The 14,393-nt window shown below is 37.8% G+C and overlaps 1 protein-coding gene and 1 pseudogene across 4 annotated transcripts in view; one reads left to right on the forward strand and one right to left on the reverse strand.

Annotated features, from left to right (window-relative positions):
• The window catches only part of CCDC148 (coiled-coil domain containing 148), a 284,045-nt gene that overhangs the window by 17,920 nt on the left and 251,732 nt on the right, over positions 1-14,393 (forward strand). The gene's annotated exons all lie outside the window — the stretch shown is intronic.
• LOC126932002 (heterogeneous nuclear ribonucleoprotein D-like) lies at positions 7,078-14,297 on the reverse strand (annotated as a pseudogene).

A 14,393-nucleotide genomic window follows, 5' to 3' on the forward strand; every position in this document is an offset into this window, starting at 1 on the left:
AAAAGTTACCAGTCAAATGGTCTAGATCTGGAATTTTCTCTTTGAGGAAGTTTTTAATAATGGAATTGAGTTAATAGATATAAGGAATTCAGATCTGCTGTTCTTCTGGAGTTATTTTTGGTAATTTGTGTCATTTAGGAATTTGGACATTTCATCTACATTGTTGAATTTTGTGGCATAAAGTTGTTTATAGTATAGCGTTTTCATGGTATATCTTTTGCCGTTCTTGTATTTTTTACCTATACTTTTGTTTGTATTTAAAGTGGGCTTTTTGTAAATACCATATTGTTTGTCTTGTTTTTATCAAGTTTGCCAGTCTCTGCCTTTTAATTATAGTGTTTATGTCATTTACCTTTAATATACTTAAAAATATGGTTGAATGTAAGCCTACCATCTTGCTGTTTTTTTTTACTTGCACCATCTATTATTTTTTTATTTTCTTTGCCTTTTTCTGCTCCCTTTTTATTATGTTTTATTTTACTTTATCTGTACTATGAGATTATTAATTATAATTTTTAGTGGTTCCTCTAGAATTTGTAGGTTAGCTCATTACAGTATATCTTAAATTATGTTTTATCAGTTTATTCATTATATAAAACCCTTAACACACGATATTTCCATTTCCCTTCTTCTATAATTTGCCATTGTTATAATTTCTTTTTCATCTCTATGTATGCAGTAAACACTGCTACATATATTTTCCATCTGTTATCATTTTTCTTCCTTGCTCTGTTGCCCAGGCTGGAGTGCAGTGGCACAATCTTGACTCGCTGCAACCTCCACCTCCCAGGTTCAAGCGATCCTGGTGCCTCAGCCACACGGATAGCTGAGATTACAGGCACACACCATCAAACCTGGCTAATTTTTTATATTTTTAGTAGACAGGGTTTGGCCATGTTGGCCAGGCTGGTTTCAAACCCCTGACCTCAAGTGATCTGCCCACCTTGAGCTACCTGAAGTGCTGGGATTATAGGCGTGAGCCACTGTGATTGACGTTTCTTTAATAATTCTTACGGTGCAGGTCTTTCTTTAATAATCCTTTTTGGGCAGCTAGAAATCTCTTCACTTTTATTTGCCTGAAAAAATTTTTGTTTTGTCTTTATTCTTCAAAGATATTTTCATGGAGTGTGTAGGATTATAAACTGACAGGTTTTTTTTAAAAAAAACAAACATTTTTTCAGCACTTTGCAGATGTTCTATCATTTTTTTTGACTTGTATAGTTTCTTAGAGTGATCATTCTTATCTGTAAAGTCTGTGATCATTCTTCTCTGTGTTTTTCTATATATAATGTCTCCCTTCTTGACCCCACCACTGGCTGCTTTTAAGATTTTTTTATGACAGTTTTTTTTTTTTTTTTTTTTTAACAATTTGATTATTGAATGCCTTTGAATAGTTTTATTAAGGCTTGTAATTCTTGGTTTGTGGTTCATTGGTATTCTTCAATCTGTGATTTTATCTTTTTTTTCAGATTTGAAAACATTTTGACTTTTAATTTTTAAAATATTTTTCTTCATTCCCTCTCCTTTCTTCTAGCACTCCACTTACATGTATATTAGTATTCTTGGTATTACCTGATATATCATGGAGGTTCTGTTAATTTTTTGGTCTTTCTTCACTCTGTGTTTCATTTTAGATAATTTCTATTGTTGTATCTTTAAGTTCATTGATTTTTTTTTCTTCTGCAGTATGTAATTTGCTATTAATTCCATCCAATGACATTTTCATTTTACATATTATATTTTTTTCAGCTCTAGAAATTTTCTCTTTTTTCATTATGTTTATGTTTTCTTTTAAGCCCTGTAGCATACTTATAACACTTATTAGATCTATTTTCAAGTTCTTTCATACTAATTCTATCATTTTTGCCATTTCTCTATCTTTTATTTACTGGATTTTTTGTGCTTTTTAAAATTGATACATAGTAGATATATATTTTTTAGGGTACTTGTGATAATTTGATACATTCATATAATCAAATCAGGGTAATTGGGATATATATCACCTTAAATATTTATCTTTATGTTATGAACATTTGAATTATTCCCTCCAAGCTATTTCAAAATGTACAATAAATTAATATTAACTGTAGTCACCCTACAGATCTATAGAATACCAGGTCTTATTTCTTCTGTTTAATTGTATATTTGTACCCATCACTATTTATGGATTTTTATTTTGTTCATTGATCAACTTTTTTGTCTGATTCCTGGTGCTTCTAGTGTTTTTTGAGTGGATACAGGATATTGTAAATGTTAATATTGTTGAATGCCTGATTTTTCTGTCTTTTAAAAAAAAATAGTTTTGGGCCTTGTTTTGGCAGACAGTTAAGACTTATGGATCAGGTTGAGGCTTGTTTTTTTTTTTTTTTTTTTTTTTTTTTTTAAATTTATTTATTATTATTATACTTTAAGTTGTAGGGTACATGTGCATAACATGCAGGTTTGTTACATATGTATACTTGTGCCATGTTGCTGTGCTGCACCCATCAACTCGTCATTTACATCAGGTATAACTCCCAATGCAATCCCTCCCCCCTCCCCCCTCCCCATGATAGGTCCCGGTGTGTGATGTTCCCCTTCCTGAGTCCGAGTGATCTCATTGTTCAGTTCCCACCTATGAGTGAGAACATGCGGTGTTTGGTTTTCTGTTCTTGTGATAGTTTGCTAAGAATGATGGATTCCAGCTGCATCCAAGTCCCTACAAAGGACTCAAACTCATCCTTTTTTATGGCTGCATAGTATTCCATGGTGTATATGTGCCACATTTTCTTAATCCAATCTGTCACTGATGGACATTTGGGTTGATTCCAAGTCTTTGCTATTGTGAATAGTGCTGCAATAAACATACGTGTGCATGTGTCTTTATAGCAGCATAATTTATAATCCTTTGGGTATATACCCAGTAATGGGATGGCTGGGTCATATGGTACATCTAGTTCTAGATCCTTGAGGAATCATCATCACTGGCCATCAGAGAAATGCAAATCAAAACCACAATGAGATACCATCTCACACCAGTTAGAATGGCAATCATTAAAAAGTCAGGAAACAACAGGTGCTGGAGAGGATGTGGAGAAATAGGAACACTTTTACACTGTTGGTGGGATTGTAAGCTAGTTCAACCATTATGGAAAACAGTATGGCGATTCCTCAAGGATCTAGAACTAGAGGCTTGTTTTTAAGCTTTGGTAGAATGTGTGTGGAGTAGGCTTTACTGTAACAAATTTTAGTTTTTCTACTAAGGCTCCTGAGGTCTCTCCTGTGAATGACTGGGGTGATTCACAAAGACTTTCCACCTTAACTAGTAAGAGGTCAAACATCTTCATCCCTGTGTGAACTCAAATAACTCCTTGACTTTTATCTTCCTGTTCCATTTTTGTTGGGATTTGTACTACTTTCCTCTCTGCACACACCTCTCGGTATTCAGCAAAAACTCAAGAAGAGCTATATGCAGATTTATGAACTGATTTTGTGCATAGCTCCCTCTTTTTTATAACTCTGCTTCACAACTTCCAGAGGCCTTCCCTTCCCTGACTGCTGATCTCTGTTTCCTGAAGCTTACTAATGCTTGAGAATGCCCTCCCTGTTGTATGGCCTGAAGTATACCTCTAGTCAGAAAGCTGTGGCAATCACGAGTTCCACCCAACTTGTTTCATTTTCTTCAGTGATCACAGACATGCTTTGCCTGTTATCCAATTTGTGAAAACATGGGTTTTATATATTTTCTCCAGTTTTCTAGTTGTTTACAGTGGAAGGGTAAGCCTGGTCTTTGATACTGCGTTATAGCCAGAAGCAGATGTCTGGTTTGTATTCTTAATTTTGTTATTACTATCTTAATCCCTCAGAAAAAATTGTAACAATTTACATTTTTGTTTATGTATGCCCTTATGCATTGGATATGTTCACTCCATCTTTCTTGAAAGGTTCTCTTCCACTAGTTTCTAGAATATCATACTAATCTGATTTTTCTCCTTTTTCTCTTGCTATTTCTTTGAAGATTCCTTTTTACCTCATCATCCTTTACCTTAGCATTATATCTTGGAATTTTTCAAGGCTTAGTTCTAAGTACTCCTGTCTGTCTATCTGTCTCTCTATCTATCTATCTATCTATTCATTCTCTTTCTAGGAAATCTTACCTATCACATTAAAGATCACCAAGGACTTTCAAACTTCTGTTTCCAGCCTAGCCCTCTCTTACATGCTCTAAACCCTCCTGCCTGCTTTGACATCTCTAAGGCAACTCAAAGTCAAGTTAATGAAATTGCTATCTTCTCACATTCCCTGACACCTGCCTCCAAATCTGGCCCTTTTCCAGTGTTTCGTATTTCAGTGAATTATTCCTCCATCCCATCTAGTTGTGCTGTTAAGAAATGAGGAAGAGATCTTGGACAGTTTCCTTTTCCTTATTCCGCTGCAATCCCTGACCCTACCTCCTTGTATATTCTCTCCATCAGCAAGTACTGTAGTTTTACCTCTTAAGTCTTTTGACCCTATTTACTTCTCATCATTGCCACTGAATTAGTTTAAGCTACATATCATGTTTCATCTGATCTACTGTAACAGTCTCCTAAGTGGCCTCTGTATATCTCCTCTAATCCTCCACCCAAATCTGCTCTCAATACCCCAGGCTGAAGTGACCTTCCAAAGATCAGATCTGAGCATGTCAGCCCCTTCCTTAAATCTCCTCCATAGATTCTTATTGATTTTAGGATAAAGACTCTAATCCTAAATAAAGCCTAAAAGACTCTCTGTGTTTTGGCCATTGTCTACCTCTCCTGCTTCTTCTCTACCACAGTGATCTTGACTGTGCTCCCCAACCAACTGGCTTCTTTCAGTTTTTGGAAAATGCCCCACTTCCTTCTTTTTTTTTTTTAATAAAGTCTTACCCTGCCACCCAGGCTATAGTGCAGTGGTGTGATGATGGTTCATTGCAACCTCGACCTCTTGGGTTCAAGCTGTCCTCCTACCTCAGCCTCCCAGGTAGCTAAGATTATAGGCATGTGCTACCACACCCAGCTAATTTTTGTATATTTTTAGAGATAGGGTCTTGCCATGTTGCCCAGACTGGTCTCAAACTCCTGAGCTCAAGCACTCCTCCCGCCTCAGTCCCCCAAGCTGTTGGGATTATAGGTATGAGCCACTACTCCGGGTCCCCCATTTCCTTCTTGCCATAGGATCTCAGGATATGCAATTCTGTTTATTTTTTCCTACCTTTAAATCATACTCTCCTCCAGGTTAACTCCCATTTATAATATCTATAGATTCCAGCTTTGCCACCTCTTCAAGAAAACCCCTTTTTCCCTTTAAATACACACTTTGTTTATAATTGTATAAAACTGATTATGTCACTGCTACTTTGTCCCCCAGTGAAAATAAGATCCATATCCTCAGCACTAGGTCCTACATAAATATTTTTGAATGGATAAGTGAATGAATTACTCAATGGTTTCCATTTATTTTTATAGAATCAGGAACATAATTAGTCATAAATGAAAATTTGTTGAACACTTTGTGAATTGTTGCCTAATGTGCATCATCATTTCATCTGCTCTGAATGTCTATTTATGGCCTTTAAAATAAGGTTTATATTTTATTGAAATTATAGTATAGACAATTTTAGATAAACTCTCACTGTGAGGTCAGATTATTATTTCTTTATTATTTTTATATATTTCAAAAGCCTTTATTCATTTTTGGTCAGAGAAAAGGACAATCTCAAGGTCAACTTTTCACTTAATTATACATTTGAACTTACAGGATTCACTGCCCTAGATACTGTACCTACTGACAACACAAAATGAACTCCCTCCTAGTCCCTAAAGTTGCATGTTGAAAGAATAAGCAGAGTCCCTTGCAATAGCCAACACTGGTACTTATCCTAGGTATAAGGTGAAATGGAAAAACAGAAGCAAAAACGGCCAAGAGCATCGTAACTTGATAGCCCGACAAGTACAAATATCACTGGAACAAATAAAGTTGTAGATACTGAATTTTTTTTAAAAGGCAAGTTCATAAGCATAAAAAACTTAAAACTGGTTGCGCAAGATTAACTACTCTGCATGTGGACACGTGTGCCAATCCCAGTAGTTAACCTGGAGACAAACATCCTTAAATCCAATTAACTATACTGAATGCAAAATTCAAAGTTTGTGTTTACGCAGGTCCTCTAAAACCTAAATATGAAATTATTTCTTTTCAATGCACCGGGAAAATCTACTGTAATGACACGAGTCAGGCACACTTGGATCAACATTACCATACCTAAGACTTATCTTTTCCACTATTCCTTCCAACGTCTGAATATGCAAATGCTTACCTACTCGAATTTATTCACTAACTACATTAAAATGATATTTACTATCATGACTTTTTCTAAACTCACATGGCATTTGCAGTTAACTGTAATACAGCTTCCTCAGAATGCCCAAATAGAAAATATTTTGTTCGGTGTTGTGATGGCTGTGACATAATATAACTAAATTAGTTTCTCTGCCACTACTTCAAATTTTAATTGAACTTTTGATCATACTTTAATGGATAATCTCATACCTATCTGTGAAATTCCTTGTGTTATAATTACTTTCAATACTTTAAACTATAGCTCCTACCACAGTTTTACAGTGTTCTTTTCTATATTTATTTAGATTTTTACTAAGAGAATTAACATCATGGTGTTATGATTATAATTGCATATAAAGCTTTTTCTAGCAGACCACTGATTAGCTCTAAAGTCAAAGAAGTAATTAGCAATTCAAAAATGGCTTTCCAGAGACAAGAACAAAGCAAAAGGAGCTACTAACAATCATTATGTTACAATCCAGAGGACAAATTGTCTACTAGAAAGCTTCCAGTGATCACAACACTGTGACTTTGTCTCAGGAAAGTGTCTTCAGATATCCAGAGGGGAAAGAACATCATCCAAAGATGTGGTGGAAACTTCAGTTAACACAGAGATGAAGCCTTAAGAGCATGGAATATATCTACATACTGGGAAACAGGGTGACACTGTGGCTGGCTATTTATAAAGGACCACAGTTTATCCCTATGGATCACTTCTCCCTGCAAAACAAACTGTGCCTTAATTATTACTTATTTAAAATTATATTTTTATGGAGCTATGCAGTACCTGACACAGAAAAATAATCATATAAGGAAGCATTTATTTGAGGTTTAATATAAAATCATACAAATAAAATGTGTGTAAACACAAATCCACATTGAGTCATAACATAAATAGCAAAGGACAAAGTAAAAACAAAGAACATGAATTGGCAGCTATATACAGTTGGACACAATTGTGTCTTGTACACTAGAAAGTGTTTTACAAAATAATCATCTGAGATCAACAAAAGACCAATCTTCAATGTCATCCTGCAAGATGGGTTATTTTAGCATCTCCTCCTGTTTTCTCCAATGTCCTCCTTTAGTATGACTGATAACTGTTTTGGTGATTGCCACCCCCTGGAGATGCCTTGCGATAAATGCTCTTTTGGCCACTATAGTCTGCATACACCTGTGCATAGTCATGGTTCCTGTAGTTATACCCAGCATGATCATATCTGCCATAGCCACTACAGTTTTGATCACCCCATAGGCACTATTGTAATTCCCATATCCAAGATCATAGTAGTCACTAGATCATTGATTCCAGTTATGTCCTGACCTTGGTCACGACCCCCTAGGGCCCCCTCATTCACTGGTTGCAGCACCTGTTCTTCCTTTTTGTTTGGTGTTGCAGCTTCCATACCTCTTTGGGTTGTGCACCTTTGATTTCACACTTCCCAGAACCAATTTGATAATAATCTGCTGTCTAACCATTTCTTTACTGGCTCTTCATCTGTATATGTGAGAAAACAAAATCTTCTTCTTTATTTGTTTTTGTATCCATGGGAATTTCAATATTTTCAAACTTCACAAAGCATCCAATATATTCTTTAATTTGTTTTACAGAAGTATCTGGGCTCAATCCACCTGAAAAACCATTTTGGCAGGATTTTTCCCTTTTTTTAACATTATTATACTTTAAGTGCTAGGGTACATGTGCACAACGTGCAGGTTTGTTACATATGTATACATGTACCATGTAGGTGTGCTGCACACATTAACTCATCATTTACATTAGATATATCACCTAATGCTATCCCTCCCCCCTCCCCCGACCCTATGACAGGCCCCAGTGTGTGATGTTCCCCTTCCTGTGTCGAAGTGTTTTCATTGTTCAATTCCCAGCTATGAGTGAGAACATGTGGTGTTTGGTTTTCTGTCCTTGCGATAGTTTGCTGAGAATTATGGTTACCAGCTTCATCCATGTCCCTACAAAGGACATGAACTCATCCTTTTTTATGGCTGCATAGTATTCCATGGTGCATATGTGCCACATTTTCTTAATCCAGTCTGTCACTGATGGACATTTGGGTTGGTTCCAAGTCTTTGCTATTGTGAATAGTGCCACAATAAACATACGTGTGCATGTGTCTTTATAGCAGCATGATTTATAATCCTTTGGGTACATACCCAGTAATGGGATGGCTGGGTCAAATGATATTTCTTGTTCCAGATCCTTGAGGAATCACCACACTGTCTTCCACAATGGTTGAACTAGTTTACAGTCCTACCAACAGTGTAAAAGTGTTCCTATTTCTCCATATCCTCTCCAGCACCTGTTTTTTCCTGACTTTTTAATGATCACCATTCTGATTGGTGTGCGATGGTATCTCATTGTGGTTTTGATTTGCATTTCTCTGATGACCAGTGATGATGCATATTTTTTCATGTGTCTGTTGTCTGCATAAATGTCTTATTTTGAGAAGCATCTGTTCATATCCTTTGCCCACTTTTTGATGGGGTTGTTTGATTTTTTTTCTTGTAAATTTGTTTAAGTTCTTTGTAGATTCTGGATATTAGTCCTTTGTCAGATGGGTACATTGCAAAACTTTTCTCCCATTCTGTAGGTTGCTTGTTCACTCTGATGGTAGTTTCTTTGATGTGTACAAGCTCTTTAGTTTAATTAGATCCCATTTGTCAATTTTGGCTTTTGTTGCCATTGCTTTTGGTGTTTTAGACATGAAGTTCTTGCCCATGCCTATGTCCTGAATGGTATTGCCTAGGTTTTCTTCTAGGGTTTTTATGGTTTTAGGTCTAACATTTAAGTCTTTAATCCATCTTGAATTAATTTTTGTATAAGGTGTAAGGAAGGGATCCAGTTTCGGCTTTCTACATATGGCTAGCCAGTTTTCCCAGTACCATTTATTAAACAGGGAATCCTTTCCCCATTTCTTGTTTTTGTCAGGTTTGTCAAAGATCAGATGGTTTTAGATGTGTGGTATTATTTTTGAGGGCTCTGTTCTGTTCCATTGACCTATATGTCTGTTTTGGTACCAGTACCATGCTGTTTTGGTTACTGTAGCCTTGTAGTATAGTTTGAAGTCAGGTAGCGTGATGCCTCCAGCTATGTTCTTTTGGCTTAGGATTGTCTTGGCAATGTGGGGTGTTTTTTGGTTGCATATGAACTTTAAAGGAGTTTTTTCCAATTCTGTGAAGAAAGTCATTGGTAGCTTGATGGGGATGGCATTGAATCTATAAATTACCTTGGGCAGTATGGCCATTTTCACTATATTGATTCTTCCTATTCATGAGCATGGAATGTTCTTCCACTTGTTTGTGTCCTCTTTTATTTTGTTGAGCAGTGGTTTGTAGTTTTCCTTGAAGAGGTCCTGCACATCCCTTGAAAGTTGGATTCCTAGGTATTTTTTCTATTTGAAGCAATTTTGAATGGGAGTTCACTCATGATTTGGCTCTCTGTTTGTCTCTTATTAGTGTATAGGAATGTCTGTGATTTTTTCCACATTGATTTTGTATCCTGAGACTGTGCTGAAGTTGCTTATCAACTTAAGGAGATTTTGGGCTGAGACGATGGGGTTTTCTAAATATATAATCATGTCATCTGCAAACAGGGACAATTTGACTTCCTCTTTTCCTAATTGAATACCCTTTATTTCTTTCTCCTGCCTGACTGCCCTGGCCAGAGCTTCCAACACTATGTTGAATAGGAGTGGTAAGAGAGGGCATCCCTGTCTTGTGGCAGTTTTCAAAGAGAATGCTTCCAGTTTTTGCCCATTCAGTATGATATTGGCTGTGGGTTTTTCATAAATAGCTCTTATTATTTTGAGATACGTCCCATTAATACCTAACTTATTGAGAGTTTTCAGCATGAAGGGTTGTCTTTGGTTCTGTTTATGTAATGGATTACGTTTATTGATTTGTGTATGTTGAACCAGTCTTGCATCCCAGGGATGAAGCCCACTTGATCATGGTGGATTAGCTTTGTGATGTGCTGCTGGATTTGGTTTGCCAGTATTTTATTGAGAATTTTTGCATCAATATTCGTCAGGGATATTGGTCTAAATTTCTCTTTTTTTGTGTGTGTCTCTGCCAGGCTTTGGTATCAGGATGATGCTGGCCTCATAAAATGAATTAGGGAGGATTCCCTCTTTTTCTATCGAGTGGAATAGTTTCAGAAGGAAGGGTACCAGCTCCTCCTTGTACCTCTGGTAGAATTTGACTGTGAATCCGTCTGGTCATGGACTTTTTTTGGTTGGTAGGCTATTAATTATTGCCTCAATTTCAGAGCCTGCTATTGGCCTATTCAGAGATTTAACTTCTTCCTGGTTTAGACTTGGGAGGGTGTATGTGTCCAGGCATTTATGCATATCTTCTAGATTTTCTAGTTTATTTGCATAGAGGTGTTTATAGTATTCTCTGATGGTAGTTTATATTTCTGTGGATCAGTGGTGATAACCCCTTTATCATTTTTATTATGTCTATTTGATTCTCCTCTCTTTTCTTCTTTATTAGTCTTGCTAGCGGTCTATCAATTTTGTTGATCTTTTCAAAAAACCAGCTCCTGGATTCATTGATTTTTTGAAAGTTTTTTTTGTGTCTCTATCTCCTTCAGTTCTGCTCTGATCTTAGTTATTTCTTGCCTTCTGCTAGCTTTTGAATGTGTTTGCTCTTGCTTTTCTAGTGCTTTTAATTGTGATGTTAGGGTGTCAATTTTAGATCTTTCCTACTTTATCTTGTGGGAATTTAGTGCTATAAATTTCCCTCTACACACTGCTTTAAATGTGTCGCAGAGATTCTGGTATGTTGTATCTTTGTTCTCATTGGTTTCAAAGAACATCTTTATTTCTGCCTTCATTTCATTATGTACCCAGTAGTCATTTAGGAGCAGGTTGTTCAGTTTCCATAGAGTTGAGTGGTTTTGAGGGAGTTTCTAATCCTGAGTTCTAGTTTGATTGCACTGTGGTCTGAGAGACAGTTTGTTATAATTTCTGTTCTTGTACATTTGCTGAGGAGTGCTTTACTTCCAACTATGTGGTCGATTTTGGAATGAGTGTGATGTGGTGCTAAGAAGAATGTATATTCTGTTGATTTGGGGTGGAGAATTCTGTAGATGTCTATTAGGTCTGCTTGGTGTGAAGCTGAGTTCAATTCCTGGATATCCTTGTTAACTTTCTGTCTCGTTGATCTGTCTAATGTTGACAGTGAGGTGTTAAAGCCTCCCATTATTATTGTGTGGGAGTCTAGGTCTCTTTGTAGGTCTCTAAGGACTTGCTTTATGAATCTGGGTGCTCCTGTATTGGGTGCATATATATTTAGTATAGTTAGCTCTTCTTGTTGAATTGATCCCTTTACCATTATGTGATGGCCTTCTTTGTCTCTTTTGATCTTTGTTGGTTTAACGTCTGTTTTATCACAGACTAGGATTGCAACCCCTGCTTTTTTTGTTTTGCATTTGTTTGGCAGATCTTCCTCCATCCCTTTATTTTGAGCTTATGTGTGTCTCTGCATGTGAGATGGGTCTCCTGAATGTGGCACACTGATGGGTCTTGATTCTTTATCCAATTTGCCAGTCTGTGTCTTTTAATTGGAGCATTTAGCGCATTTACATTTAAGGTTAATATTGTTGTGTGAATTTGATCCTGTCATTATGATGTTATCTGGTCATTTTGCTCATTAGTTGATGCAGTTTCTTCTTAGCATTGATGATCTTTACAATTTGGCATGTTTTTGCAGTGGGTGGTAACGGTTGTTCCTTTCCATGTTTAGTGCTTCCTTCAGGAGCTCTTGTAAGGCAGGCCTGGTGGTGACAAAATCTCTCAGCATTTGCTTATCTATAAAGGATTTTATTTCTCCTTCACTTATGAAGCTTAGTTTGGCTGGATATGAAATTCTGGGTTGAAAATACTTTTCTTCAAGGATGTTGAATATTGGCCCCCACTCTCTTCTGGCTTGTAGAGTTTCTGTCGAGAGATCCACTCTTAGTCTGATAGGCTTCCCTTTGTGGGTAACCTGACCTTTTTCTGTCTGCCCTTAACATTTTTTCAACTTTGGTGAATCTGACAATTATGTGTCTTGGAGTTGCTCTTCTCAAGGAGTATCTTTGTGGCATGCTCTGTATTTCCTGAATTTGAATGTTGGCCCACCTTGCCAGATTGGGGAAATTCTCCTGGATAGTATCCTGAAAAGTGTTTTCCAACTTGGTTCCATTTTCCCTGTCACTTTCAGGTATACCAATCAGATGTAAATTTGGTCTTTTCACATAGTCCCATATTTCTTGGAGGCTTTGTTTGTGTCCTTTTACTCTTTTTTCTCTAAACTTCTCTTCTCGCTTCATTTCATTCATTTGATCTTCAATCGCTGATACCCTTTCTTCCAGTTGATCAAATTCGCTACTGAAGCTTGTGCATTCATCACATAGTTCTTGTGCCATGATTTTCAGCTCCATCAGGTAATTTAAGGACTTCTCTATACTGGTTATTCTAGTTATCCTTCCATCTAATCTTTTTTCAAGGTTTTTAGCTTCTTTGCAATGGGTTCAAACATCCTCCTTTAGCTCAGAGAAGTTTGATTGTCTGAAGCCTTCTTCTCTCAACTTGTCAAAGTCATTCTCCGTCCTGCTTTGTTCCATTGCTGGTGAGGAGCTGCGTTCCTTTGGAGGGGGAGAGGTGCTCTGACTTTTAGAATTTTCAGCTTTTCTGCTCTGGTTTCTCCCCATTTTTGTGGTTTTATCTACCTTTGGTCTTTGTTGATGGTGATGTACAGATGACGTTTTGGTGTGGATGTCCTTTCTGTTTGTTAGTCTTCCTTCTAACAGTCAGGACCCTCAGCTGCAGGTCTGTTGGAGTTTGCTGGAGGTCTACTCCAGACCCTGTTTGCCTGGGTATCACCAGCGGAGGCTGTAGAACAGTGCATATTGCAGAACAGCAAATGTTGCTGCCTGATCCTTCCTCTGGAAGCTTCATCTCAGAGGGCCACCCGGCCGTGTGAGGTGTCAGTCGGTCCCTATCGGGGCTCCTTAGACAGTAGGTGCAGGACAGTGGGTGCAGCCCACTGAGCGAGAGCCGAAGCAGGGCGAGGCATCACCTCACCTGGGAAGCACAAGGGGTCAGGTAATTCCCTTTCCTAGCCAAGGGAAGCTGTGACAGACCTGGAAAATTGGGTCACTCCCCCCAAGTACTGCACTTTTCCAATGGTCTTAGGAAACGGCACACCAGGAGATTATATGCTGCACCTGGCTTGGAGGGTCCCACGCCCACGGAGCCTCACTCATTGTTTGCACAGCAGTCTGAGATGGAACTGCAAGGCAGCAGCAAGGCTGTGGGAGGGGCGCCCGCCATTGCTGAGGCTTGAGTAAGTAAACAAAGCAGCTGGGAAGCTCAAACTGGGTGGAGCCCACCTCAGCTCAAGGACACCTGCCTGCCTCTGTAGACTCCACCTCTGGCTGCAGAGCATAGCTGAACAAAAGGCAGCAGAATTCTGCAGACTTAAATGTCCCTGTCTGACAGCTTCAAAGAAAGTAGTGGTGGTTCCCCCAGCATGGAGATTCTTTCCCTTTTAAAGCTTTGGTCGTCTTGGAGTCTATCAATTTGCCATCCAGTTTGTGTTCTTTCAGTTCCAAAGCATTATCAACACTAGCAGTGTCTCTGAAAAGCACAAATCCAAATCCCTTTATCTCCCAGTGATTGGATCTGTTTTAATTGTGCAGTCTACAACTTCCCCAATTTGAGATAAGTATTCAGTCACATCTTTTTTGCTTTTATCCCAGCTCAAACTTCCAATACACATTTTACTATCATTTTGCTGATTCTTGCTTGCATTGATCTTGGGTCCTTCTATGAATTCTGTTGCTGTATTTGTTCGTGTCCTCCATAGTGGAGGAGTTGTCAGCAGAGAGGTGCTGGCATGCAGTCTGGGTTGCTGCAGTAGTGGTGGCAGAGCAACTATTTCTGTATCTAATGTGGTTAAAAGATTCACCTCCTGGTTCCAGTTTTTCTTTCTAGGAGTGGGACAATTTTTCTTTCTAGTGGGGGGAAAGGCCTACTTTCAAAATA

This window comes from Macaca thibetana, chromosome 12, assembly GCF_024542745.1.
Source record: "Macaca thibetana thibetana isolate TM-01 chromosome 12, ASM2454274v1, whole genome shotgun sequence".
NCBI lineage: Eukaryota > Metazoa > Chordata > Mammalia > Primates > Cercopithecidae > Macaca > Macaca thibetana.